The sequence below is a fragment of the Meleagris gallopavo genome, chromosome 5, assembly GCF_000146605.3.
Source record: "Meleagris gallopavo isolate NT-WF06-2002-E0010 breed Aviagen turkey brand Nicholas breeding stock chromosome 5, Turkey_5.1, whole genome shotgun sequence".
Classification (NCBI taxonomy): Eukaryota; Metazoa; Chordata; class Aves; order Galliformes; family Phasianidae; genus Meleagris; species Meleagris gallopavo.
This window is the reverse complement of record NC_015015.2, coordinates 44,955,039-44,972,307: the sequence shown is the minus strand read 5'-3', so window position 1 is coordinate 44,972,307 and position 17,269 is coordinate 44,955,039.

The window sequence follows — 17,269 nt, the reverse complement described above, 5'->3', positions numbered from 1 at the left end:
TTGTAGGCACAGAAGTTGATAGAGTCCCTCAAATTCTCTAACCAAAGAATCTAGTTGCCAAACATAGTGACCTAACAACAGAATGATGTCTTTTTTTAACAACATTTTCATGGTTTCCTTCCATTTCCATTCACTTGGAAAGAACCCTACATTTGGCAAAAATGAATACATATATTGGGCCAAATGCAACCCTGATGAAGTTGCATGTGAGACAAGTTCATCTCTTTGAGTTTAGGTATGCCTCTGTTTTCCATGTGACAGGACTCACAGCTGATGGAAGCAGATCTCAGCACATTCATGAGATCCATGAAATGAACCCATGTTTCATATCTTTTAAATCAGAAGACATGCTTATGTTTCATATTTCACATCAAATAACCCTTGGAAAGCTATTTCAGCATGCTTTTATCCTTCGTGTTAAAATCTGCCTGGAAACATAACTGGCCTTTTAGAAAGTTTTTCCTCTCCAGGCATACTCCAGTGGAGCAGAGCCCTGTGGAGGGCTAAGTGTTCTTTCTTGCCCCGTAAGGGAAGATGTAACAAGGTGAAGTGTGAAAAAGAATTCAAGACCAAAGCATCCAACCTCTGTCCATTCTGTTTCTACAGGAGAGACTGTTGAAGCCAAGGAATGGGAAATGTGCTGGAGAGGATGTGCTCCCTTAGGCAAAGCATAGTAGTTTGCAGCTAACTTTCTGTTTCCTCCTTGTCGGACCCTCTCTACTACGGTGAGCCCAGTATTTCAGATCTCCAGGATCTGTCCCAAAATATTTAGCTCATTTTGTGCATATTGCCTTCAAGTAATCATACACCACTGAGTCATACATCATGGGATTAACAATCCTACACATGGTATAAACAGAACCTAAATAAAATCCCAGAAAAAGGATATTGCCTTTTAAATAAGTCCTGACAGCTGTGGAAAATATTATACCCCAATACAACCCTCCCATACGTCGTACATTAATACGAAGAGGACCCCAAACCGTTCCTCTAGATATTTTGTAAGGTTTTATTTTATTATGGATTGGACATATTGAAGTAAGACCATAATCTTATTGTGCTCTGACCTGTGTTTTTACTGCACTGTATAAACAGCAGTTACTATGTTAGATGGAGAAATGTTTACAGAAAGAAGAAATAAAAACAAACGGATTTATTGTGCTGCAGAAATTTGAAACAGGGCCGAAAGGCTGCCCATGTGTTTTGTGCTCATAAGGCCTTTCCCTGATGGAAACAGACAGTTTAGACATGACAGAAGCACAGAGGTCCTGTGCTATCAAAAATAAAACGCAATATCCGCAGCTTGCTGGCTCTCTGCGGCCAGCCTTGTCTCCATCAAAGCCCCTGATACAGCTCTTGCTGTTGTCTGCTCCCATATAGCAGGATTGGGATCTAATTTTTTTAATAGATTTTGAAATTGTTTTAAAGTGCTAGTGAAAAGTGCCAGATTGACAGCTCTGGAGTCTGGGGTCTCTTTTTAACTGCAGAAGTACAGCATGGGAAATGACAAAACAAACTTCCTTCCCCAGCCCCACTCTGCAACCCATCTGCACAAGGAGGAGGGAAGCACAGCACATTGTCCTTCCCTTGGGGACACTCCAAGCTGCAGCCACCCGCTATGGGCAAGGAGACACCTGAGGCACCCATATAGGAGCCCAGGTTCCTTGTTACAGAAAGTTTCTCCCTTCCTCTCTGTGGATCATTTGCTTCTTCTTAGGTTGAAGACTGTTAGAGAAAACTGGACTTCTTCACATTCCCTGATTTATCTTCTTATTTTCTGTCGACATTTTTAATGACAAGAATTATCAAATTCAATGCCAATAAGATCATTTCTATTTTGCATTTTTCCAAAATGGCAGAAAAGAACACTAATAAATATGTCAGTGATATCCCTGATAAGAACATTGATTAAAAACGTTGTATGCAAAATCCTTAGTGATTCAAAGCAGAAGTAAAAAACTGGCGTATTTTCAACTCCACAAAATGGAAGCAATTTTGAAATTTTTTAGGATTTTTCTGTTTTACGTTTCAGTCTTGTGATCCTCCAAGTAAAATCCCCTGTGCTGCTCAGAAAGGAAGAAAGAGTCTGTTAAAATGAAATCCTGGCCCCACTGAAGTTCTCTGTAAAACTCCAGTTGAATTCAGCCCAGCTAGAATTTCACCCCTTATTTGTATACTGAACAAATCTGATCTGGAGTCGGTAACACATAATAAACATGGGACCCCAGGATGCCATTTTTAGTCACTTTTCAGGGGAGAGCTGTGCTTTAATTTATTTTGTCAACTGTTTCCACTTAGGTTTTGCCTATTAATGCTTCTGTTACCCACTGCACAGTAAGGTTATACCTCCTGTAAGTTCTTCTTCTCCCTTAATAGTTGCGGTACTTTTGCAAATGTTGCTCTGTTTAATATGTGATTTCAGAATAATGAATGCTTGTCAGACTGATTTTTTTTGCTGTCTTAAAATGGGTGGATGTATTAAGCAATTTGTGCTAAGAAACAGGCATGATATGACTTAAAAATGACAGTAGGGCCACAGAATGGGCTGAATTATCCAGAGCATCTTCCAAATAATCAAATGTCAGCTATTGGACTGCTAAAAGGATGCCGCAGAATTGATGATGCTCTGGACAAATTCTTTCCCTTTCAAACCTCCATTGTACAATGTCTGCATTTACATGAAAAGTAAATTTCTGAGATTAACTGTGTATCAGGTAAAAAACTGTGAAAAATTCTGACAGCCACCAAACAGGACAAAGAAGGAGATACATCCTCTCACCTTCAAAGAAGAGGAAGTGATAGTCAAGGTGGTACTCTTAGCAGCACTGACAGTAATTGGTAACATTAAATAAATGAGGGATGTGATGGGTTTGACTTGAAATAAGATGGCAATAAATGATCATATTGGTATACAACCTCAGATTCTGGAGAATAGAAAAGAAAGGATCTTTCTCAAAATGCCTGTTTGTAGTAAGAGACTGGAGAAGCAGTAAGAGAGTGCCTCACTCACTGAATGCAGGTGATGGCAGATAAATCAGCATTAATTATCTAACCATGTGAACTTTATGTATTTAAACTCATGGAAAATAGGGCTGGAAAGAAACTCATCAACTATTCCAACTGTCTCCAATGATGTGGAATCTACTTTATTTTTTGTATGTAATCTACATTACATCCTCATTGCCAGGGGAGGTGTTTGTTGTGATCAGAAGTGAGAGATCTATTCAGGTTGCCATCTGTTCTTGCATTCAGACAATAGAACTCATGTTACTGTGATACAGGCTGAAATTAAATGACTCACCTTGAAGCTAAAAGAGCCTCCTCAACACAGTGTGGAGAGTGCTTTGCAGCATCACTTCTTATTACTCTAATAGAAGAACATGGCTAGATTGTGTTCTGAAACAATGTTATGGGTGTTTAAGAGATTCAAAACCTGCTTTGTAGTAAAAAAGTAAAAGAAATAAAACCCATTTATTTTGCCACACAGAAACTGTGGCCATGGTTCCAGGTGACAGAGGAACCACTCCAACAGCTTAATGCTGCAAAAAGGGATGGCCCGTTTCATATTCAGTATCTCTCACAGCAAGGAGATTTTTAATATCAGATAGTTCTCAGTTTTCTCACTGCAATAGTATAGTGTATAAAAATCAGTGGTGAAAGTGGAATCTTCTTTCACAAAAAGAAGTCAGTTATCTGACTGTTGGAACACCTTTTCCCAGGCTGAAGAGGACTGCCCAAGCTGGAGATCTATGTTAACTTCTCCATTCAGAAGGTACTGGTTTGGTTCAGGAATAATTTCATGGCCTTTGTTAAATTATGGCCTTTGTTTTGTCAAAAGTCAGGCTAGATGATCATAACAGCTCCTTTCATTCATCGGATCTTTGGATCTACTAAACAATTTTGGAAAAACCCTGATCTGGCTCCAGTGAATTACATACGGTATGAGTAAAATTCAATGGAGAATGTTGCCTGTTGAGGAATGCGTTCTCTACTTGTATTGTAGTACAAATAGGTATGGTGCACAAAGGGAAAAATAGATGAGTGTTTGTATGAGCACGGGAATAAAACAAGATGATGCATTGCAGACAGAATGAGTGCTTGATAAAATGAATCTTCTTGTAAAACTAGTCATGTAATAGAAAAAGAGAGAACAGATGGTGAAATAACTCTTTAAATAAGCTGCTGCTTTAGGCTCTGGCCTTCCACAAACAAGTTGCAAGTATTTCTGATCCACGGTCCAGTGATTAAAGAGACCAAATTCAAAGGAAAAAGTGGGAGAAATCAAAGAGGTGAGGGAAAAAGAATGCATAAAACCCCAACAGTTTAAGTTTCATAGTGGAATATCAAAGCAATATTGAAATATAGGAATATCAAATACCAATACTTTATTTTTATGTTTTGCATTTACTGAATCAGTTTCAATTGTATGAATCCCTCTGCCCTTAAGCTCTACAATACAAATTTTATTGGATTTAAAGAAAACAGATTGGGAATCTGGGACAGACATAGATACATTTTTGCCTGCACAGATTTTATGGTTTTGCTAGAGGAAGCTTCAAAACCATTTCAAGTGCTGCTTATTTAGTCCTCCTAACATATTCAGAAGTTGAGAATGTGAAGAGAAGAGATGTAAGGGAAAGCACAGAGAGCTGTGCAAAGACCAAGTAACATTTTTCCCCTGGAAACAATAACATGGTCAGAGGCTTCAAGCGTGCCTAGGGATGTGTGAGTGGGAGATGGCAAAGAGAAGAACTTTAGGTAGCTGCTGAGAGACCGATGCAGCAGATCCCATTTCTGTGGGAGGAGGACCTCGGGGCTTCCCAGAGATGCACCTCTTGTTTTCAGGAAAAATGTTAGAATTTAAGACACTTAAGTCTGCTACAAGTTGTATAAATGATAACCAGTGAGCAGGTCATGTATTATCAGTCTTTGCCTTGGTGGCGAGACTGGTGGTCTGCTTGACTGCTTCTGTTTGTGGATTCTACCAGCTCCAGGGCTGGAGACCATAGTGCTGAAGTTCAGAGGCTGCAACTTCCTCAAGTCCAAAAACATAGAATCCATTCACTACAGAAAACTGTTTTGCTGAAAGAATGGTAATAATTCACTATTTTGTCTACCTTGGCTATATGTCTCTTGGGCTGGCTGCCTGGATGGGTGCAAAGCAGAACCAGCTATCAGTGATGACCCACCTGCCTCTCTGTAGCAGCTGTAGTAATTTAGGATGTTTATAAGGAGGAAGAACTAGTCCTATTCTTTCTTTTAACTACTATCTGAGAAGATAATAGAGATAAATCTTCCTGTAAATGCTCTAGTGGTGGAAGGATGCGCAAGGGGTAGGGGAGGCTTTAACACTGCCTGAAGGGCTACTTATCTATAGGGAAGTCACAAGTGCTTACACTTCTATAAGTGAGGTAGTTATGGGCAAGAACATGAAGTCTATGGTGGTGGTGATCACCTGTTGGATCTGGACATTGAGGAATTCATTTGTTTCCATTACTGATAATCAGGTAAGAAGACAAAAAAGATCAGCATACTATAGGATACAAGAAATGGTGTTGTTTCTGGGTGAGGGGAAGGTACTCAAGGTAGCTGAATCTGAGTGCAGAATGAGTGTTAAGCTGCCTTTCTTGAAAGAGATGGGGCTGGATGTTAGGTTCTGATGGTCAGTGACTTGTCTTCAACCACAAGTAGCTCTTTGTTTCCCGAGTATCCCAAGACCTGCTGCAGGCATGGGGGAGAAAAATGGAAGGCAGAGCAGCTAGTGGAAAATACAGCTAATGGAAGAGCACAGAGTCTCGTTGTGGCCTTCTGTTACTCAAAACTATTTTAGAAACTCTGCCTGAAGAGGTAGGGTCAGGTATTTAAATCCTCTCCCAAAGATGGGAGGTCATGCAGCTCTGAAATGTAAGGTTCATATCTGAAGTGCCTAAAATTCACCAAAACGTCCATTTGAATAAACACATGTACTTCAGAACCATCTGATTTATTTGGGCTTTGATCACAGAAAGTGTTTTCTAGGTCTGCGTATGTTGCCATTGTGGGGTTTAGCTGTAATGTCACTCTGCCCTTGGAGTTCACACTTGTCCTTACCCTAAGGTGTCACCACTTGCCTATCCCAAAATTACATATTAAATGTGTAACCTCTTTAATAAGAGATGGACCCAGAGAATAACTTCTAGCAAAATATTTTTACTGAGCCAAGTCCTGAGTTCACTTCAGCTGTGTTTGTCTTCTGTGAGTACTGCAGAGAGCAGCTTTGCTAACAGTGATATTCCCAGGAAAAATGACTGCCAAGCAGATACTAGAGAATATGAGTGGAAAGTAAATTATAACTTGTCAGGAGCGTGCACCTACCTGATGTTAATCTAAACAGAGGCTTTGATATATAATATGTTCCATAAAATTAGTATTGGGTATTTGTAATTGCTCATTAGAAAAAATTTTTTGTGCTGAAAAAAAATGTTTTTCCTAGAGAAAAGGCATTTTGTGGGCTTTTTGTTCTTTTTGTTTGTTTTTAATTCTTTCTCCTCCCATAGAAGCCTACATTAACTAAAATAGATGGTTCTTTTTTTCTGGCTTTTCTTCCCTATTTCAGCAATAAATTTTTCAGTACTTAAAGTTTCTCAAAATCTGAATGAATTCTCATGAAAGCTATTGATAAAGAATCAAAATAAATTGTCTGAATAAGCACGTTAAGTAAAAATTTTATCTACCAATTATCTGATTTCAGAACTAAAATACTTTGTGGAATGATCTGGAACAAAATAAAAGAATAGCGTCTACTCAGTTATTAGTGGGATTTCGCAAACCGCATTCAGCATTCCCCACAGCTTTCATGATAATGTGAATTAATAAAAATTGAAGGTTTTCTTCCCTTTGACCTCAAGGGGAACTGTAATCGAATTCTCTGGACTATAGTACCTAGGCTCTGAAAAGAAGAGTATTGCTATCTAATGTGGAAAATCTCTTCCTGTGGGAGAGAGAACCACAATACCAGTAATACTGGACAAAAAAACATCCATGTGGCTGCTGAAGAAAGACAACTGTAGCATTAAATCTTTACTATTAAATTACAATGTGGATGAAAGCTTACACTCTGAAGCAGGCTTTCTTGTGCATAATCCTGGTTAATAAAACGGTTGGAAGATTTGAATATTTTTTTTAGCTGATGGTTCTGACAAGTTAAGACTAAATATACATTGCTGCGACCGCCGTTGTATATATGTTTCGTGCACAAATGGAGAAAATAACATGTTGACTGTAATTTCATAAGACCGAAGATTCGTACTGAGATAAAATGGTGCAATTACCATTGCAGTCTATCTTTCTGGAATGTCTTCAGTCTAAGAAAAGTCAACCATAATTGTGGATTTCAGTGGAATAGAGATGTACCAAAAATGTTTCAGACCACTGTGATTACATCATCTGCATATTGACAGTCCCATGCCGTTCACTCCCAAGTCTGGCACAGCCATGCTCTCTTGATATCCTGTAAAGATCAGTGATACTGTACAGATGAAAAGAAAACAAACAAAACCCGATGAGGGCTTATAGGAATTAGCATGCCTATGCACGTGGATTTACTTGTGAGCCTGGGGTATGCAGGGCAAGACTCAGGGGTCTTAGCCACAGTCCCAGGCAGCAGGATTTGTTCAGGTGGGTGGTGGGAGACCAAGGCTGTTGCTGCTGCATATCACTGCATCCCTCTAATGAGAATGTATGGCTGGAGGCAGCAGCCTCTTGTATGAACGGGGAGGGTTGAAGCCTCCAGTGGGGCTGCGGATGGTGGAGATATTGATGTGGGACACCTGAAAGATTAGCCAGGAGGAATTTCTTATCCCTGAGGGATGCAGTAAAACAGAAGAGACCTGAGAAATGAATCTTTGTGTTAGCAGGGCAAGACTAGAACAAGAGTTCTCTCTCCTTCTTTTGTGGTGTGGATGGGCCTCATCGGGATGGTCTTCTCCTGCTGAAAACTTCTGCCAGCACCAGGGCATAGACAGTCGTCTGCACGACTGTCAGTGCTGTGATGAATGGGAGCAGGCTGGAAAAGCAGCAAGAGGGTGGGGAACAACAGAAAGGCAAGAACAGTCTCCAACACCATTACCATCCTGAGCTTCTAGTTCCTTTTCTGTCCCAAAAGGTGACATGTATACATTGTGTATCCTTCTTTTCAGCCATAATAGAACAATGTGACATGCCACATATGGTGCAGTGGAACTCTTTTTTTTTTTTTTTTTCCAGAAGTGGGTTAAATAAAAAAATGCATTGCCACCGCCATCTCATGGACTTATGCAAGTTATAATAATCAGCATTTAAATTTTTCCCACAACTTTGAGGCTTAATAGCTTTAAAATCTTACAAGTTGTAAAAACAATTAAAGCAATAATTTTAAAAATAAGCAGAATAGGACCTTCAAAAGAATGTGAACCTTTAACACTTCACAGTTAAATAAGGGCCTTGTAATGCATTCACTTGAAGGCCAGCCCTGAGAAAACGCAGAAGCATCCTGTGAATTTGTTGATGCTAGTTCAGACAGACTGTTTATTTTCATGATTTCATGGAAGAATTTTAATTTAATGAGTGTTTTATACACTAATGTAAAGCATAGTTTCAAGCCTATAATTATTGTGTCAAAATATTTCTGCTTAAACAGCAGCAGCTGACTACAGAAATGTGATTTACATCTGAATTGTATCAGGGGGACACTGCTAAAAATAATCATCATGTGCCTCTTAATTGAATAAAAAATTAACAAAGAATATCAATGTATCTTTCAGCCTAAGCCTTTCTGCCTTTCATTTAAATGTTCTGCTTATTTGCTTATTGACTTTTAGGGGCTAAGGTTTCCAGAAAAAGCATTGGTACAGAATAGCCATGTGTCATTTTGCCCACCCATTTCTCCCTATTGCACGCATAGCGATGGGAAATTGCATGAGCAAATTGTCGGTTCCTGTCATTGGGAGCCTACATTTTTTGAAAATCTCACCATTAATCTTTCAGCTCAGTTTTAAAATAACCAACTGCCATCATGAAACAGGTTTCTCATGCTGTTTAAGGCTGTCAGCAGGTTTTGACCGGTTCAGGCCACATTTTGCTCTTGCAATGAGGTTAGAAATATTTTTTTTGTTGTTGTTGTTGGAGAATTCATCTTTTGAGGTAATGCCTAGGGCAGCTTCAGATGGGAGAACTCTTTCTTGCACACTCCCAATCTGTTTATATGGCTACACCACTGAAGATGGGAACACTGCCCTACTGCAGCTGCCCTGGTCTTTGTCTTGTCCATCTGTAGGGCAGGATTATTCTCTGTTTGTCTTACAGTACCCTTTAGAGGATCCAGATGAAACAGCTGTCATGCTGGGTGCTGCGTGCCCTTCCCAGGGAGGAACTGTCTCTTCCCCCAGAGAAATTACCACCTATGCACACGAGCCAAGGCAAACAGAGGAAGCACCATTATTCTTATTTTGGAAACTGAGGACCGATGTTGAGGCTGCATGGGTAGATATGGCATCCTTCTGAATATATGCCTCTGCCAAGTTTGCCTCCCCTCCAGAGAAGGTCCATAACACTCTCTTATAATCTCCTGCACTCACCATTCCCATTATAAGGGAAGAAAGCCACCAAGGGCCATGTTCCCTACATTCAGACGAAGAATGCAAACCCAGGAGCTCACTATAGCATATACTTGCCCTCCAGTCTGGACAACTTCCAACATTATGTTACTATTCAAATTTGATTGGGAAATTTGTAGTTAAGCAGCAGGTATTTGCTTAAGATGTTTTTTTTTTGCACTCATGCAAGAGTATTTGGGGGAAGAGAAGTCCATGGTGCAGTGTCACATATGAAAGTATACCCATGTTTGCCTTTTCTTCAAGGGATGTGATATCTTGCTCCTCCTCTTCTGCACTGTGCAGACTTTTGCGGCTTCACATTAAAGAAATGTCCCTTGCTTCTTCAAAGAAATTTTAAGATAGCTAGCTGGTTTGCAGGAGATCCTTGCTTTTTTTCTCTTATATTTCTGCTTTGTGCCAGCTCCTTTGCACGTAGCAGTACTTACAGCTGGAGTTTTGTGTTTTTTTTTCCAGCCAAGACAGCATCAGCAGACTGCTCCAGCAAGCCAGTGCAGCAGCCCAGGGTGCAGCATGAGGGCCCAGACTGTAGCCCAGCGCAGCCCCAGGGGGCTACTGAGATCTCCAAAGCAAAGATAGATAAACACTGTCTAAAAGTGTTTTGTTTTCATTTGTTACTATTTCCTGGCCTAAGAATGTATGATTACAGTCTTGCACAGCCAGTACATGACTATGAACAAATCCGCAAGTTAGGAAGAAGTTTCTGTTTTGGGTGCCTAAACTGTATAAACATTGCATATATCCATTATATATTGCAAGTGGGAATAGAGGTATCTGCATACACATGTGTGTATCAGTGTTATGATTCCCTTTGTTGATGAAGCATAAATTTGGGCTCTGGGCCTGATCACGACTCTTAGATACTTTAGCTTTAGTTCACTGTATTCCTGCAGCACCGGATACTCTCCAATGCAAGCAATGTGATACTAAACCTTTTTCAGAGGCCAAGATCCATGAAGATTTGCTATGCCCTTTCCTGACACTAGGATCAACTCACGTAGCTGAGTCTGGCATTCGTATACATTTCAATGTCTCTGTGGGAACTGCATATGCTCTTTTTATTTTATGCTAAGATTCCACTAAATTGTTCTTTGGATTTATTTCAAAGAAGGAGAAGGGAGAAAAAGGCAGTAAAGATTGCTCTTCTTATGCTTTTAGTTGTTTTTTTAACTCAATTATATTTTGATAATTCTGTATGAAGCTTTGGAGTATGTCTTTGTTTAAGCAGTATACCTTCCATAGGAATAGTCAGTTAAATGTATATGGCTAGTTTCAGGCATAACAAGCTTTGACAAGGGCATTTAGCGGTTGTAATTCAAATCTAATTCAGAACATCTTAGCACTGGACCTGTCAAGCACTTGAAATGCACTGTAGCTGCAAAACGAAGGGATATGGTCCCAGTCGTGCTCTGTGTGGCATCAAGCTGATGTGTCAACAAGAGCAGTTACAATTACAGGTTCTTTCAAGCATACTAAACTAATTTACAGCACTCTGAAATTGTGGGAAAAGGCCTTGCTGGCATGAAGGTACATGGGACTTTCATACTGCTAAGACAAGGCAGGTGACAAGAGGGTTTCATTCAGGAGTTTCAATATTGCACAGTTTCAGTGCCACCTTTGAAGAGGGGGGAGGGATTGTTAGATTTGTAACTAGATATTTTGTGGATAATAATAGATTTGCCTTGCAGCCATCAAATACCCTTGTCAAATCCCATTAGAATCACATTGCACGCTTGTTTGAAACCTCAATCTAAAATGCACCCATTTGCTAAGTGAGGATGGGGTCCTAATTGCACTGCCAGTGACTGGTCCTTTCTGTTTGCTTGTCTTGTTGGCATAATAAACAGCACTGACCCTGGCTGCAAAATGTCTCCACTGCTGCTTCTTCCATGGATTAGAAAGCTTTGCGTATAGGGAGAGGTCTCTCCAGAAGCAGATCTGATCCAAGGATGTCCCACAAAAAACAGGACAGAATTACAGTAACCAACATGTAATTTTAACATCAAGATATAAAAAGACTTGATTTTAAAGTGCGCCAGTGATTTAAAGCAGCTGCACACGTTTAGAGGGCATCGCTTTAATGTGCTCACAAAGGCTAATGGAAGCTTTTACAAAAGAAAAAAAAACAACAACACAGGTTTTATGATTTATCTACTTTTTATGCACAATATTATAGGCTCTTCCCACAGGGACTCATAAATGTGATTTTTACTTCCCAAATTACAAAGCTAGTCAATTATTTGGGAATGAGTCATTCATTCAAGAGTGTCTGTAGCGGGATGTGTTAACCATCAGGAAATTTTACACCAATTGGAATTATAAACACCAGAGTTAAAAAAATAATAATAATAAAAGCTTGTGGCCAACTAGCTATATGTCTATTTGTGAAACCTTGTGCGTGGAGCACAGCGTAATGCATGCAGGAGAAGCACTGAGAAATTGACTTCAAGGGGAGGAGGAGAGAGTGAGGCTTTTTGTTTGTTTTTGTTTGTTTGCTTTGAGTTGTTTTTTTGTGTGTGCTTTTAATTGTATAAAATGTGTTTATTTTATTTTGAAACAAAGTAGTTAGCAAAATCCATAGCAACTTGCCTTCACCAGCTGAGACTTGCAGCCAAATAGAGGGAGAGGAACCATTCGCTTGTATTATGGCAAGAGAAGCTGAGAAGCAGCGATGGCTGCTGGTGAACAGTCACACAGGCATTTCCTTTGGTGGACAAGCCTGCTCTTTTCCCTGACACAACTCCATCAAGACCAACGAGAACCGAAGTGGCTGGTTTGGATCTGCCTCCAGCTCTACCTACCCATAGGCCCCCAAGGATTTGCATTGACCTGCCCAGAACTCGTCTCTGAGGATAACAGCAACTTGTGGGCATGGGTGCAACCAAAAGGCACAGCTTCTGTCTAAATTGATTGCTAAACGATGAGAGGTTGAAGTATTAAATAATTCTGGTCAGTGTATCCTTCAGCTGTATTCTAGGCCAAAATTAGAAAACCTCTGGGGTCTTTTCATTAGGCACAAGTCCTCCAGAGAGGACAACAGTCTGATGGATAAGCAAGAACTACGTGTGAGTAGATAGATGGGCCTCCACTGACATTGCCTTCTTTCCGGTGAGGAACAATATATTAATTGCCTCCTGGCTGTCAGTGTCCCAAGTCACCAGTGCTGTGGCTTGTCCCTACACTTGTCTACTAGGCTTCTATGTAATGGAGTGGAGACATTCTCACCAAGCCTCAGTAAATATTGGATCACTTTCATTTCTATTTCTTTTAAAGGAAGCCATAGAGACATTTCTATAATATCCACAATCTCTCTCCTGTCACTTTGCCCTTGTACTGATACTAAAAATTTTGGGAACTGTAATTAGTTTCTCTGCTGAACACATCCACCAGTGTGCTCTGGTAGAATTGCTCATAAATTCCGCATAACTGCTGTGCATTTCTTTCCTAAGGAGGGCACTGAGCCTATGTTTTCAGGAAAAGAAATTTAGGCATGCACATGAAGATGAATGAATGAATGAAGGGTGGAAAAACGTGGATCGTGTATTTATGCCACCACTCCTTAAAGCATAATTAGGAAGTAAACATTTTTTTTCCTCTTCTTTTTTTTCCTTTTTCTTTCTTGGAACATAGTAGTGTCTTGATGCGGTCATACACATTAGGTGCATGGGAGATAAGGTTTATAAAGGTATTTCAGGCTTGAAATGGGCCATGAGGTCTTGGCTAAATATTGTCAAGGATAGAAGAGCTGCAGATACAGGAGCAACTGGCACAGATGCATAACAGCAAGAGGTGTCATAGGGCCTACAGTTGAGGCTGGGGCTGAGTTGCACCTTTATGAGCTAGAGGAATGAAAGACTGCAAAACTCACCCCTCTGAGACCCTTTCATAAGGCCCATTTTGTGCAATGTTTGTTTTTTCTTTTTTCATACTTAAATCTAGACCACTCCAGCACAGAACCAGGTACTTTGCATCTGCAGGTATTTCCTTGCAGCTGCATTTCTGCAGTTGAGCTGCAAACATTGCAAAATATCATCTTATGAATCCTCTAAAAGCTGGGTGGTCAAAATCTGTGGTTTAACCTCAGCAAAATGACAGGGGAGCCTAGTTTTATTTAAAAGAGCATAGAGAAGCCAAAGCATGCTTATAAACAATTGATTTCTTTCCGTATCCTGTTTGCAGGTAATGCCATTATCCAAGATAAGGGCTTATCCTACAAGGGCTTGAGAATGATGTTATCATTAAGTGTGTGAGCAGATATACTGCCTTCAGAAAAAAAACAAACAATATGTAATGTGAAAATTAAATACGTAGTTAGGTGTTTTTGGGAGCTAATTTCTAATAGAGTCTGATATGGGTTACTGAATAAAGCCCTGAATAATCTGGCAGCGTTTAATGAAAGTTTTTCTTTTGTAAATTATTTTCTGTGAAACACTTTAACTGAGCTCCAGACAAATGGGAAGATTAAAAAAAAAAGTGAAAAATTTCAGGGAAAAATAGATTTCCTGAAGTTTTAGTTAATACATCAAGAACTTATCTGTTACCATGAGGCTAAAGGGTCAGTTGTTAAATTTTTAAGTATTTTCCTGACGTGTATTTTTCCAGAGAAATCTGAAAAATGTTAAGTAGCTTGGACGCAGGTATTATTTACAGTGCAAATCAAGAATTCTTTTTTTCCACCAAGCCCACGAGCCAGGAATTTGACATGGGATCTGAACCACAACGACTGAAAATTAAGGAAAGTAAAGGCTATTCTCTTTGTCATCACACTTCCACTTATAGTGATACGCTCTTTTGTTATTAAACAGACCCAATCAAAACAAAAGGGATACTGTTTCTTTTATGAGTAATGCACTAACCTACCAGCAGAAGAAAGTTCACATAAAATGTATGGGTTCAGACAGCGTAAGATTTATTACAATGGCTACAAAAATTATTCCTTCTTAACAGCACTTAAATTGTCTAATTATTCACAGCTGTTTCCAATTTGTTTCAGGTTCTTAATTAGGGGGTAGGGTCCTCTGTCCAAGCCCTAAACCAGCACTGTGAAAAGCTTAGAATTGCTTCATGCTAACCCAGCTCATATCTGGGGTTGGTTAGTGGAATCCAGTGCTAGATAATTTGTTATTCATACTTATCCATCCGCCTCCCGCTGGGCTGAGATAAAGGTACAGAGTGACACAATTTCCTTCTTGTTTGTATAATTATTTTGACCCATCAAGGCAAACATGGATTTAAGGTAAATAAAAAGATAGTGTTTGTTATTTTTTTAGATGAGCAACGCAAGGTAAATGGATACATTTGGGAGCTGACACCTGATAATCTTAATTAATCTCTGGATTTGGGGTTGGGAGATCCTTGTTAAAATTCAGTGCAGCAGTAGGAGGCTGTGTGCCTCTAGGGTTCCTGGGGAGCAAACAGGCTGCAGCAGCCTGCAGTGGGAGGGCTGGCCGGCTGGGTGCTTCAGGCAAAGGCATCTGTCCTGGAGGATGTTACAGCAGAGCACAGCTGGTCTCTGCCCATTTTGGATAGGGAGTTAACATCAGTTCTCTTTATATATATTGTGGGTGTGTAAAAGTGGGAATTATGTTTATAAAGGTGAGGATTCGATTATTCTTTTCACATTGCTTCAGACTTACCCTAGACGTTTTCTTTCCTTTGAATGGTATCCGTGCTTCAAGCGTTACAGTTTTGAGAAGTGAAAAGCCAGATACGCCTCTTGTTTTACTTCCACCTGTGAACTGGCTGCACGTTTTGGATCAGCACCGTATGCGTAGGTGCAATTCCTACCCTTGCATGCAGGGGTGAGTGGTTGAGTGGGCACATGCAATAAAGAGAGATTGAGCCATTCCAAAGGAAGTCTTACTGGTTTAAATGGGAGTAAGATCAGGACCCAAATAAATCTTTCAGGTCACCAGCTGCACTTAGCTGGCCTCATTAAAAATCAGGTCCTTAATATCTGTGGGTGAGTGTATGAAAGGGGGTTATGGGGTGAATTGGTCAGCAGATTTGACGTTTGTTTGTGCTCCCTGTGGATTTCCCTACTGAAAAAGTCCTAGGGAGTTTAATAGGAAAAAAGAGCCTGTTATTTTTCTTTTTTCCTTTTAAAAAAACTATCCTGTAGGATTTAGTAGGGAATTATATCCTGACTATGGACATTTTTTTATGGTTCAGATAACTGTAGGCAAGACTGATTTGTGCATTACTGCATTTTTCTAGTGTGTCTCAATTATAGAAACATCTGCACTAAGTGAACTTGAAACCTCTTTGATTCCCTGTGCAAATTCTCACTGTTCGAAAGCCCTCATGTTTTCCTATTTCATGCCTTTAGCATAATAATTTCAGAGTGGGCTGCAACAGTATGTAACTGTGTAGTTTACAAGGAAAAAGACTATTTTTAACGTGATCACTTCAATTTTTAGAGCTTCCATTCAAAATATATGTCCAGCAGTGACTCATCTCCTGAAGGTTATCAGCAGCATCTGTTATCTCTGGTAGAGATAAAGGTTTTCATACTTGATAATTGTACTTAATCCGATCCAGTGCTGCATGGGGTTCTGAAGTGCTATGAATCCCCTCCTACAACCATGGGTATTTAATGGCATAGTGAAGTCTATTATGTTTTTCTGGTACACAGTGATTTTTCTACTACTCTCTGTAGCCATTTACACCAGTGCGAAATCAGTGTCTAGCGTTACCTTCCAGCCTCTAGGTGGGCTGTTTCACAAAGCGCATGACAACAGAGATATTTTTTTTCCAGCTAATTGGAAAATGAAATAAAACACATCGTTAACTTTCCAAAGTTATTTTCCAGGTTTGTATAACAAGTTGCTCTTGTTTTGGTTGTGTTGGACAACACAGCCAAACAGTGGGTCTGCTTAGCGGTGAACAGTTTCAATTCGTTCCTTGCTAACAGGGTACCCCCAAAGCACAGCAGGTACCAACTCCAGGTCACCAGCTGCATGCTCCCTCTGGTGAGATGGTCCCAGGCTTATTTTGGCTCTTGACCCTTTCTTCAGAGCCCAGAGACTGTATCTGCTTTTCAGCTTCCAAAATGCCCCCTAGGGCTTTGCCCCTGTTTTTTGTCCACCTTAAGAGGTGCAGAGCCCCTGCTCTATAGCTGAGGATGGACTATGAGAGAAGGGAACTTGCTGACATCTCACCTGGTAAAAGACAGTAGAGTTCCTGTACCATCTGAATCAGCACAAATAAAATGCTAAAATATAATCCCAGAAACCAAGTCGCTGAAGTCAATTTATGCCATTAACCATAAGCAGGATCATTGCAGCAGGTAAAGATGAGATCCTGTGGCTCTCCCTTTCAGAAGAAGTGAGGAAGACATTCACCATGGTGAAGAACTTTGGGACAGACTACGTAGACTGAGTGTGACCAATGACCTTGTGGCACAGTTGGTTATCATAGACATTTATTGATATATACTCTTGTATGTAGAAGAGCCAATGCCCATTGACATCAATTGAAAATCTGTTGTTAATATCATTGGCTGCCTTTGCCTTGGATCTGAAGTGAAAGTATTTGCATGGGCATTAGATATTTTAGGTTGCTCTATGCCTGTTGTTGGTGTTCATCCTCTGCCCGAATTCAGCAGCAAGTGGGTTTTGATAGGAGAAATGGGCATGGCA